The 13,270-nt window shown below is 39.5% G+C and overlaps 1 protein-coding gene across 1 annotated transcript in view; it reads right to left on the bottom strand.

The window, feature by feature from the left end:
* Positions 1–9,828: 9,828 nt before the first annotated feature.
* CIDEA (cell death inducing DFFA like effector a) overlaps positions 9,829–13,270 on the bottom strand; it is a 14,251-nt gene continuing 10,809 nt past the window's right edge. Inside the window, exon 6 of the mRNA XM_057368948.1 lies at positions 9,829–13,122. The gene's annotated coding sequence lies outside the window, so the exon portion shown is untranslated. The remainder of the gene's footprint in view (positions 13,123–13,270) is intronic.

Below are 13,270 nucleotides of genomic sequence, written 5' to 3'. Positions count from 1 at the left end.
TCCATATTTTACTCCTGGTAATCTGAAAGAAGACCAATGTTAGTCACTGAATGTAAATGTATCTTCAAATCCTTTACATCCATGYTTGAATTTAGTTAAGAGTTCATCTGATTTAGGAGGTGGAGGTGCCAYTATAACCTATGTCCATAGAAGCCTGCATGTTCTCCTTAAGTCTCCACAGACTTGGTCTGGGATTTTAAAGATGCTTAGGTGTTTCAAAATCCTATTATGTACCTTACTGCTATGGATTACTTCTGATCATATTATAAAAGCCCATTAAACACCTCTTGGAAATTTAAGTAATCTAAATATCTTTAAAATTTCTCTCYAGGTGCTTCATCTGACTGAGTCCATGAGACTCATTCTATAATTAGATTAATATAGAAACACACTGTAAATTCTGTACAGTGGATTCTCACTTGTTATATTTGGCTCTCTCAGATATCTCTTTCTCACATACCTATAATATATATTGACCTCTAACCTTCATAACTCGTAGTCTTTTTTTATTTCCCTTTCACTTCATAGGTTAATTTAATACTTACTCTACTTTTTTCACTATGCACAAAATAGGAGGAAAACTTTCTTAATATTGCCTTTGCAGATTTACTCCCTTTATTGTTGTTTCTTATTTACTTTGCAATTTGCAATTTTAACTTCACTTCTGTTGTTAAAAAAATTAATTAATATATATAACCTGAAAAATTCCTAAAATGTCRTATTAGCTACAAACCACCAGCTCAAGTTTGCAAACTCATGCTCCAGCATTTTGAACAATCATTTTACATGACTTACATTCTCAAGGTATCTCTTGCTCCCAAGTGTTGAAGCAAAAGACTACTAGAAGAGATCCACACTTGTATTTTAGGGAATGGCATGACCATTTTTGATAGAGAGGATACAGATTAAGGAAKATCTGACTGCTAGGCCACATCTGGATTAGTCTGACATTTCAAGCTGGTAAAAACTCAAGACAGTTTCTTTCCACTGAACAGCTCTTTGGTGCATCAGTGTGGTGGGCTTCAATGTGATGTGGTTCTTCACTCCTGAGAACTGACAAGGTATCAGACAGTAGCTGCAAATAAAATACTCACACTGATCTTGTGTGAGATGCATCTGTCTTGAAACAGCTGTGTACATTCACAGRATGGTGCCATGTGGAGTTGCAGAGCCTTCAGTGTTCTTTTCTTCAGTTTTTTCTCAGGTACTCATGGCTCGTGCACAGGCTGAAAAGAAATAGATTCCTACTGGATAATGAATTTCACGGGGCAGGACAAAATGTGTAAAGTGCCCATGCTGCAGAATAAAAGGATTTTCCAGTAATTGCAGCTCAAGCAACAGTCATGTCCCACAAAGTCACATGGAAATTTGCTTTAATGCCCTGGAAAAAAACCAGCAAAGTTCTTCGTATTTAGCTAGTCATATGATATGATTGTTAAGCTGCTTCCTGCTTTTCAGGAAACACATTAGTGTTTATAACAGGGTTGTTGCTAACACTATTTCTATTTACTGGAGTTTTTAAGGACCAGAGAGTAATTCATGCCATAACAGAACATTTAAAATGCTAGCTACTATTTTATTTTTTCAGAATGATGAATGTGCTGCATTTTGWTATTTAGGAGTATCAGCAAGTGTCAATCCAATATTATAAAACTTGTTAGCACTTACATTAAATACCAAAGCAATAAATGTAATCYACACGGTGGGTTTCCTCTGACAGCTTGTAGCAGGCTAGCAAATGCCTCTAAGTCCATGATGACCTTTAGGAGGAAGGTCCAAAGATCAATCCAGTTCCTGTCTTTCTTCTTTAATCTGAAGAATTTCATGAAAGTAAAAAGAGGAAAAAAATATTTGAAGAATTTAGTTTTGGTTTTGATTTTGGTGTTTGTTTTGCCTGGCTTTCTGAGGAAACCAAGCATGGGAAGTCACGCTCYTGTTCAAGTGTGTATCCATGGATCTCCACCACTACCTCCTTTTCCATCAGTCTCTTGTGACAAAATCTACAAGAGGCACATGACTTCCAGAGACATTGCAGCTGCAGATGAATCTAGAAACAACTCAAGAACCCAACAAAAGTATTTAAAAGGGGAACTGCGACAGCAACACACGGTTGGAGAGGCATAGGGTCTAAAAGGCAAACACCAGCAAATACGTTTAGCACAGGTGTTTTGCAGCTTATATTTTGCTTGGAAAGGGCATTATAATTGTTTCATATTGTGCTTAAACAGTTTCTTGCTTTGTCAACCTCTGCCCATTAAACCTGTTGCTGTGGCAGTTGTGGAGTCACTAATTGCCACCTATGCTCAAACACAGGACTCAGGGGGTTGTTTCAATGCCACTCATCTGGCTTCCATCTATAGCTGTCARTGGAGACACTGCTGATATTTGTTTGAGCCCACAAGATGTGGTCTGAACTTTGTAATGTTAAAGCACAGGTCACTAGATCAAGTCAGGGGGAAATATGTCAAAGTGCAAAGAGACACTGGAGAAATTCCACCATCTCCTCCAAAGGAGTTTCCAGCTACATTTTCACACACTTTTATCACTATTTCACAAGATAGTCAAGATGGAAAATGATAACTCCAACCATGGATATTAATGTGCTTGAGTACAGCACTTTTGCACTTTTCAGCTAAATATCTTTTGCACTTCTCAACTAAATATCTTTTGATTTTAACACATTTTCTGTTCTTTGGAAATGAATATTTTTTCAGCCCTTTGTTTCTCCCCTTGCTTAGCCCCAATGCTAACAATTACTCATCCAACACTTTTTTGCAGAGTTGGTCATAGTGATTTTTACACAACAGCTGTAGCACCTGCAGAAGAGGGAAGCTTGTACCTGCCTGTTTTGTCAGGCAGAAATGTGTGTTTGGTGTGGCTGTGTTTTTAACCTCCATTCTAATCGGTCACTTAGCTACACAAACAAACAGAGCCAGAGAAAGGTCTGTGTTCAACACAGTAAAGTAGTCAGGTTAGTGTCTCCTTATAGCTACAAGCAAGAGTATGGCAATACAAAATTAAGGCAGGCATTTATCTGAGTTCAACTCTCCAGCCTCTCTATACATTAGAGATTTTGGGGACCCAAGCTGTTTGAAGGACAGAGTGAAAACRTAATTAACTGGAATGTACACCCTCCATTATCTGTATCATATGGTGAGTGAGACGTACAGCTGTAAGAGGAAAATGAATATGAGATATTAACAGCTTGCTTTTGGAGCTTAGTTGGCTCTGAATAGATGCCAACACAATGCAGAGYTTATCAATGAAGTCCTGGTGTTTTGAGTGTGGGAGACACCAGAACAAGGACAAAAGAGTCTCTTTAACAGAAGTCATGCTAAWGACTATCAGGAGRAAAAACATGTTTTCACCAGATGAGYACACTGTTGGCAGCTGGTCTTGATTAGATGGARGATGTGTCTAGTCTAGAAYYACCTCTGACGGTAGTCAGTGATGGATGCTAGGGAAATAACATGGCAATGTATCCCAAAAAATGCCCCTCTGCATGTGGCAATCAGCAATTAAGCCTTTGTGAACCACAGGAAGGATCTGGACCCCATATTTAATAGTTCTTTTGAAGCATCCTTTAAGTTAYGTGATTGCTTTTTAACCCAGTTACTCTTTCAGCCTCCAAAGTCTCATATACCATTGCCTTCCATGCACAACTGCATTTCATTCTGTGAAGTAGTTCTTTCTGTTATAAAGCTGACATTTGAAATTGGTGCCCCATAACCTTTTATTTTGAGAAACACTGATTTCTAGTTCCTAATGGCCTCTGTAGTTGTATGTAAGAAGGTTTTAGTGTTTGTTTTGTTCTTCATTTTCCCTATCTGTCCAACATTTTCTGAGCTGAAAATACTACACTCCTCAATCTCCCCATGTTTGAGAATGACCCTGCACTCCTGTGATAGTCCTTGCTTCTCAGCCTCCTTTATTATCTTTGCTGYAATGTCTGTGAAACGGGAGTAATGGTGCTTAAATCATGGCCATCATTTCATGCAATGTTATAGGATGCTTCCTGCTCTGGTTTTTATTTTCTAATAAGCCTAGTGTTTGCACTGTTGATTGCTGCTGAGCTTTTTCTTCATTGAACTGTCCACACTCCCTCTGAGATGTCTTTTGACAGTGGTGACAGCTAAATTCGATCCTGTCACTGGCAACATACAGTTGGTTTTTCCTATGTTATGCAGTTAAGGATATTAAATTTCATCAGGTATTGCTTATTCAAATCAGTATAATGTAATACTTCTGAAACTCAGTCCAGCTGATGGCCTGATTAACTATCCTGAAGATTTTTGTACAATCCAAGTTCAGTAATTTTTTCCTCTCAGATAATTTAGAATTGAACAGATCATGTCCAAACACAATCTATGGATTTCATCTAGACTTTTCTTGTCTTTTATTGCTAAAACATCTTATCCCATCCAGCTCAGTCTCCTTAAGACCCTTAAGCAAAACACCTTGCAGGAGAGATCTGTACTGCAACGTGTGGGAAGAGAAGGGGAAAGGTAGGTTTAGGTTTTATTACAGGAGAAGGGGGAAAGATAGGGTTATGTTTTATTGCACAAACTTAACTTTTCACGATTTTATGCTCTGAGACAACAGAAAAAAAGACCAATAGACTTCTAAGACAAAGGGTTGGRGTTCTGTTTAGACTGTCAGTTATTTTGCACTTACCAAGCAAAGCACGTGTTTGAGATGCAATGTGTARCCATCCAAGTAAAAGTGATTCATCTCACTGTGGGAAACACTTCTTCTATAAGAGCAGGTTTGCAGCTAAAATCAGCTATAAATTGCTCCAGTCAGGTCCTGGGTTTCAGGTCTTGGTGAGTCATWGTTTTCCTCCTCACCCTTTTCTCAGGTGGTGAGTGGCTCCTGGCTGCCACCCTTCCCTCACCAGCACAGATCCCATTCATCTGTCACATGTCCAACCCAGACCAGTATACCACTCCTAGCCTGCTTCACAAATTRTTCTCTCAGATTACATTAGTAAGAAGAAGAGCACCATTCCTCACAAACCCCAGGACAAACAGCACAGCACAGGCTGTGACTGGACAAAGCCTGGCTTATTTTTAACAGCACAGCCCTCAGCACTGTCAGGGGTGGGTGGGTGCAGCCACTAAAGGAATGTGTTCTGATACTGAATGCACAAAAACAGCTGAACCATCCCTCTCTGAGGTATTCCAAGAGTTACCTACTGGGAATTAGGAGAGCAAGCCAACATTCACACACAGAGAGAGCTGAGCATTATTTTCCTTAGAAAAGCACTCTGCAGCAGTGGTACTGAGGGTGTTCACCCCTTGCCTTGGACYGCAGCCTGTCAGCAGCATTACCATATTCATGATCTAAAGGCTTATGAATGCTAAGAATGTAAGAGGTCASTTTGGCCCAGGGCCAGGACTCAGCCCACTGCTGGCCCGGTGAATAATGCGCTTCACGGTCCATTTGCTGAGCAGAGAACCACAGTGGGGGAGGATATGGGGCTACAAYATACATTGGCTGCACAATTGAATGCCACTGCTTTGTGGGAAGGGTGTGGAGACACTTGTTGCCTGTGCATGGAGTATTTGCAGAGCGATACATCCCTCCTGTGTAAATTTATTTTATTGTGGTGTCCTGACTCTGCACTGAACAGGGACTTTATGTTACATGTAGCCTGTATGATCTGTCAGGAACAGGGCACAACTCTAAGTAATCAGAAGTGTCTTATCTCAGGACAACAGCTGGGTTAATATGGAAGACAGTTATGCTAAAAGTACTACAGAAACAAGGAAGCTGACCATTTCTATGTAAAAAGACTTAATATGAACAGCTAGAGCAAGACAGATATGAGACTTTTTTTCTTAATTTATATTTGCTTAAACACCTGCCCACCCCCTCATGCCCACCCCAGCCCCTTCTCCCCTCAGTCATGAAGTATTTTTAGTTTGAATGTGGCCAAAGGTGATCTGGAATAGGAGATGGAAGGCCTCAAGAGAAACAACTTAACAGGTCCCATATGTAAAGGAGTCACTTTACACAGAGCAAGTTATAGAAAAATAGCTAGAGAAACTGAGTCCTTGAAGCTGATGACATCAGGCACAGAGAAAAAAAAAAACCAAAAAACCCAGAATGTAACAGTTGGAATTTTTCCAGTGAAAGAAAACCAAAACCCAAAATGTCAAAATCAACCAACCAAAAAACCCTCCAAAACCCATCCAAGCAAGCAAGCAAGCAAGCAAGCAAGCAACCAATGAACCAAAAACACCACCCCCACCCCAATTTAAAAAAAAACCCCAAACTCAACAACTTTTGGAGAGATAGAAGTCAGAGAAAGAAGAATGATTTTTATCTGTTAGATTGCTACTGCTTTTGGTCATAGCTGATTCTGTTAGTGACAAAACCYGCTTTGTTTTCACTTATCACAACTTTTGTGAAAACTGAACATAGTACYGTGTYAGGGTCAGCTAAGACTAGGAGTAATTGARAAGATTGTTTACTAAATTGAGTAGTCACAGGGGTGAAACTATTAGAGACAGTACTTTTCTTATCAAGATCCCAATATTGATCCTAATGTAGTTTGCAGAAAGTGCTTATAATAATAAGGAAAGCCAGATTGATCATCCCATTCAAAGATGAAATGGCTTTTCTGGGAGACTGGAATATTGGCAGCAGCTATCTAGTACCTTATGATTTCTGGTAAAATGGATTTATTGTCAAATGATCAATTGTCTCTGCAAACACATCAGTTATTCTAGAAGATAGTGACTTTTGTCTGGAAAGAATGATCACTTGGGTGGAAATTAGACCAATATTCTTCAACTGCTCAAGGCAGCTTTTCTAGGCAACTTCTCTRAGTGGGCAAGAAAGCAGGAGAGCTGCAGCTGGGAGAGCACCTACATTAGGCACATTTTGTACAGGAATCACTGAAATTATGGCATTTAATATTTAGCTTCTCAGGAATAAAATAGATATTACCATAACCTTCAGTTTGCCTAGCTCAGTAATAAATCAGTAGTCCTTCTACTTAAATAAGATTATTTATGGTTGTCTTGTACATTCTCTCCTGATTTTTGAGACGGGAGAAGAGCATTTGAAATCACTACCTAATAAAGAGCAGCAGCAGACCAAGTCACGTACCTATGCAAGAGAAGATGCTTTGTAATTAGAAGTGKTTTTAACATAAAAGATTATGGACTTCATGATGTTATTAAAAATGTGTCAGAAGAAATTACCTTCAGACTTTAAAGGACTTCTTAGATGTATGAAATTTCTCTGGGTCTGTAATAGACTGACTTCACACATCATTAGGCTACTGTTTTCTTAAATATAGTTGTTGTGTGAGGATCTAAGCTTTTTCTTTTTCTTYAAACACATGACAGAATCACAACCAACCAGTTACAATAGTTACATTACTTAACCCCTTCCAACTTAATCTATACATAATGTATAGTACTTGTTGAAGCAGAAGTTAAAAAAACTGCTGGTCCATCAACTTTTTATGTTAGACTGGGATAGAATGCATTATCCTGATGGAGTCTATTGAGATATTATTCTATTGAGTCTATTGAGACATTATTCCTAGTGGTACATTTCATTAGTTGTTTTGTTTTATGAAACAACTAACAGTACTATTTCGAAGCTCTTTTTCAAGTAATAATTGCTATTTATGAATAAATATTCCTAATCAAGAGCACATTAGAGTGGGGCCTACTGTGAASGATTCAGATTGATGGATGACCTTAGAAAAACCTTGCCTGAGACTGAGCTTAGTAAAGTGAAAATATTAACTTTGCCCTGTGTATGACTGGATTTTGTCCCCCCAAACWTTGCTGGAGAAGACTCCAGAAGATTTGTTTCCAATTTTATTGGCCACCATTAGCACAAACACCTTGGATTTTTGGCTTATTTTTACATCTGGTGTTYCGTGCTTGTGGTGTGTTAACTTGGCTGTCTGCCAGGCACCCACCAGCCGATCTCCCACCTCATCTCTTCAACCAACATGGAGAGAAAACAAGATGAAAAAGTCTGGGGTCAAGATAAAGATGGGGGATCATTCACCAATTACTGACATCAGCAAAACAGCAACTCAGGGAAGATTGATTTATTTTCAGAAAAAAAAATAGAATAAGATGGCGAGAAACAAAGACAAAAACACCTTCCCCAATCTCCACTTTCTTCCCAAGCTCAACTTCACTGCTTCATCCCCAGCTCTTCTACCTCCTCTCCCTGTCCCCAGGCAGTGTAGAGGAATGGGGGCCATGATCAGTCCAGATCTGTTCTTTTGTGCTGTTCCTTCCCTCTCACCCTTTCCCCTGCTCCACTATGGGCCCTTCCCATGGGATGCAGTCCTTCACAGACTGCTCCAGCATGGCTCTACAGCCATGGTCCTTCAGGAAYAGACAGCTCCAGTGTGGGTCCCTCACTGGCCACAKCTCCTGTTGGAAAATTGCTCATTCACGGGCTCTCCACGGCTGCAGCTCCCTTCAAGGCATGTCCACCTGCTGTGGGAGGGTGTTTTTTTCTCCAGCATGTTCCTCCACAGGCTGCAGGAAAAGCTCTCCCTGGCAGGTGCAGCACTCCCTCCCGTTCTTTTCTGACCTTGATGCCTGCAGGTTATCTCCCACTTTTTTTTTTTTTCAGTTCCTTCTCATAGCTGCTGCACAGAACTTTTTACCCTTTCCTAAATATATTTCCACAGAAACACCACCGATTTGTATGAGGGTCTCAGCTTTTGGCAGAGGTGGGATCATTTTGGAGCCAGGCAGAAGCAGCTCCATACGACACAGAAGTCACCCCCACAGCAGTCCTCTGCTTCTCACTGCCAAAGTCTTGCCACTAAACCAAATTCATTTCTGTTTTGTGCTTTCCCACAGCAGGAAACCGGACCATGATTCCCTCACAAGAGGGGAACTGCTCAATCAGTCAAGCGCTGCAAAACTGTCCCTTAAGCTAAATAAAAGATGGACTTATTAGATAGTAGAGCAATAGACAAATCACACTTGCAAGCTAACCCCCCTCAAGCTTAACTTAATCCTGAACCAGATAAATATGATATTTCACTAAAYTGAATTATTTTTTTTCCCTGCAGTCAATTGTCTACTACTTTATCTTTAGGTAAATGACTGCAGAGACAAAATAAAGAGGTCCTTGATCCTAACAATGTTTGGTAAGCACCAGAGATCACTGAACACTTCTATCTTCTGTACTCAGTATTTTGTAGTCTTTTGCAACTTTCATAAAAGATGGAGGAAAGCAGTCCTTTTGTATGAAAGGAAACACAGTTTGCAGAGTTTCTCTGAGGCCACAAAGTGAGTCAGCAGTAGAGAGTTAAGAGCTCAGAGCCACATCATAGTATCCAGTTACTTCACTGCCACAGTCCAGCATTTGGAAACTGTCTGTACCAGACCATAGATTCATTAATATTCATGAGTATTTCAGGAATAAGTTATTCTGGAAATGAATACAGACAACATCCAGAGCCACAGTTTGATTTTATTKATTCATGAACAGTGCCTTAAAATTGGCACCACACAGCAGAAAATATTGCCATCATTGAACACAATGTTCACCCATCTCAATTTTCTCAGCAAGTTAAACTACTGTGCTTGAAAATTGTGAAGTGGYAAAATACTATCTCTCCCCTTAGCAGATCAATAATCCTTACACTTAAAATAGCTACATACATGACAATGTAAGGTAAAGAAAGMAGTGGTAAACTCTAAGCCCCATAAGAATACTTACTAATACATAACTGAAGTGGCATRTTAGTCATATTAAGATCTCTAATAAACTTTGGGACATCAAGTCAAAAATATGCTTTGTACTTTGGTCTTAAACTTTTTTTTTTGGCTTTTAATTAAGAGGCTTGTGCCTTTAGCTCAAGTRTTATCTCAAGGAAGAAGCATATTGAGATTATTTAGAATTACACATCTACCAGTTACAAATTATCATATGAGATTATTTTCACAGTAAAAATTCAGAATTACCAACACTTCCAAAATTGTGAACACCTACCTCTCTGCACACTTCACTGAAAAAAATTCCAGCTCAAAGTCCAATTTTCCTTCTTTTATCCTTCCTCTGTAGGGAAGGAATTCATGATGTTTCCTACAGCATATTTTAAATTATCTAAGGAATCTAAACYCTGCTTTTTCCTCTCTTCCCGGATAGAAGGGCTTGTAATCCTATTTGTCCTGGGAGAATCAGAAGGTGCAAGAAAACATTCATGGGTTTATGAAAGGAAGGAAATGAAGTAATGATAAACTGCACACACACAAAAGCTACTCGATTCCTCATTCTGGTCAGAAAGAAAGCAACTTTGCTCTGTCTGCAGAACATGAGCAGTGCCTGAGTCAACAGGGTCGCTTACTTCAGTGAAAATTCCTTTTTTGGTAACCAGAGAGCATGACTTGGTGCATTGTTAGTAAGTGATGCAAAGGAACAGGCAAAAAGGGTCAGTGCAAGCAGGGAGGTAGCAAACATGGTTCACACCTTCTACATCACTGCGCCCAGCCTTGTCTGCAACAGCAACAAGGGCAGGTTAGCTGAGTTTATGCAAATTAAAATTAAAGCTAAAAATGCCAGTTATGAAAAAGCTTGCTGCTTCTCCACATACCTGCAGTTAAGAGCCTTTCCTTTTAGTTTGTGTCTTGCTAGATATTATACAGTACTTCTATATAATTTTCTGAAAGGCAGAGAATGCTAAAGTTTTTCTTTGAAGCATACCATGCACAGTTGAAGTAAAAGCTACATTTCTTAGGCAGTCTGTAAAAAAAATTTACAAAATAATCAAACTGGATCCAACTCAGAATGACAAAGTCCTCCAGTTTGATCCAAAGCCAAAATTTTATTTCCAGAAAGAAGTTRGTACAGTAACAAATATCACCTTCAAATACTAGGCTTGTGAAAGACCTAGATTCAGATGCAATGAAAGAAGTTTGGACACAACTTTCAGGACACTTTTCCCATTTTGAGAAAATATCAAAGCTGAGTTACTTTAATTGAAAAGGCAAACAGCTGAAAAGAGGAAATTGCTCCAAGATGGAGAGTGCTGCTCACAGGACCTTCAGTAGCTCAAGTTTTAAGCGTTAAGTTGTCAAAGCAGCAGCTGCTTAAAAACATTGAATATTCATAGCAGGTTAGCTTTTCAGATCACTGCCAGATTCCCAGGTARTGTCATTGTMAACTATGGAGTGTTGGTCCTGTAAMAATTGCCTCTGGCTACAGAAGGATGGAATTTGGGATCTGCACAGTTCAGTCATTGAAAACATTTTATACTACAGATGTTGCAGAAACTCAAACAAAACCATCATGAACTATTCAAGTTGGTTTTCTTTTAATGCTGGTGACTCCCACCACCAGCAACATAAGTATTCTTAGAAGCATTTAAGAGAATTTACTGTCAAGAAGTGTGCTTGTTTTAATAGAATAAGTGGTCCTCAAAAGCTGAAAAAAATAATTACCATCTCCTTGTAAAGTCAGTTAAATGCAATTGCTTTACAGGGATAGAAAGACTATGGCCAATGATTAATATGGCAACAATCAAGAAAAATACAGATAAAATAGAAAGCTTCCATTTTGATATAACCTCYTTCTCATTACTCCCAGAATAGTTTATTGTTTTCTTCTGAAGGACACCTGACAGTGCTGCAATCTCCAGGCATTCTTTCCTGTGAGAAACTAGGAAAGAACAAAYCTTCCCCTTATCTGGAGCGTTACGCCCTCTGCCTCCTCCAGTGCACACTCAGAAGCAGATGGGAAACAACAGGAATTAGGAAAARACACCAACAAGGTTTTTCTTAGCTATTTATTTGTAATACCATTACTGAAGAGACAGGCAAAGAACCATCAAACTCGTGGCCATCAGTCCCTTTAGCACTTGGATTTAGACTGCTTTTCCTCACAACAGTGATTTGAAAGAAGCAGGTCCAGCTGGCATAGCCACACTCATAATGGGAAAGCAAAAATAAGCACATGAAGGTGAGATTTGCAGATAAAAGCAAGAGCAGTATTCCCACATRTGAGTGATCTTTGAAGTGAACAGACCCAGCTAAGAGGTCAGAAKAGAGCCCACCAACAATGATACTTGCCCTTTTCCACCTTCCTGCTTCTCTTTCGGCAGATCAGGTTTTCCTCCAACTGGTCAATGCAGTTGGTGCACATAGTTAAGGGATTCCTGCGTGGCAAACACTGTGGGGTCCATAGTGGTCTTTTCCCTCTCATTCCCACTGATTCCCTTCCCTGCCCCACTAGTTCTCTCTGCACCAGAGCTTCTCTCACTAAGTGGCACCTACTGTCAGGCCAGACACATTTCCTGCCTCTGATGTCACCYTAACAGCTTTCAGCCTTCCCAAAATTCTTCATGTGCAAGCAAACAAAAAACTCAAAAGCCACACCTGTGAATAACCAACATGGGGCTTTTTTCCCCTTCACCAGTGTGGGTTTGCATTTTGACATGAGACACCTAAGGCTACTTGTATTCCAATTTTTCCCACCGTTCAGGAAAAGCTTACTGAAAGCTGGGCATGGCAACAGTTCAGTAAACTGCAGGAAACATTGCTTTGTCCTTTAATATAGCTTGTCTTTGGAGGCCATAAAACTACAAATATTCAGTTTAGAGCATATCTATTATGCAAGACTAGAGACTGTCTTGCTGCTTTCCCTGAGCTCAGGGGCAATGAAGTATCCAATATCTCTTACCTGTACTTCAAGCTCAACTGGTAACATAATGTTGTCTTCTAACAGTAAAAACTACAGAAGTGATGGTTAAACCCTGAAAAAAGCTTCAGCAGGTTGCTTAYAAGCCATGTTCATGGAACCATGGCAGATTATTCAATACTCAGGCAGAACTGGACATCAGATTCACTGAAAAAAAAAAAAGCAGGTTCTTCAACTGTATGACCTATAATAACCTAAACATCCTAAAGATTTGAAGAAAAATATAAATAACTGTAATGAAAAGGTATTATTTTAAATTTTTAAGGGAAGTAAGGCTAAATCTCAATCTTCTGCTTAGTAGTTGTACCATCTCCAATTAGATTTTATGAGAAGAGTCAGTCAGTGAATTAGGATTGAAGATGTACTATGTGGTTCCATTGTCAGCAGAGGTAAATAAGTACACTTCACCTCAATGCCAGTTTCACACTAATACCAGCGCTGTTAAGGATTAAAACAAACAAACAAAAAAAACCAAACAAAAAAAAAACAAACCACAGTCCCCCTTTGCCCTCACCTTTCAGCCCAGTCTGTTCAGAATGCAAATAGATAGCCATGGGAAAAAAAAAAAACCCAA

The sequence above is a fragment of the Malurus melanocephalus genome, unplaced genomic scaffold (genome assembly GCF_030028575.1).
Source record: "Malurus melanocephalus ecotype Western Australia unplaced genomic scaffold, MMel_1.1 scaffold_99, whole genome shotgun sequence".
Lineage (NCBI taxonomy): Eukaryota > Metazoa > Chordata > Aves > Passeriformes > Maluridae > Malurus > Malurus melanocephalus.
Note: the sequence above shows the minus strand (reverse complement) of the source record. Positions and strands in the feature narration are given on the sequence as shown.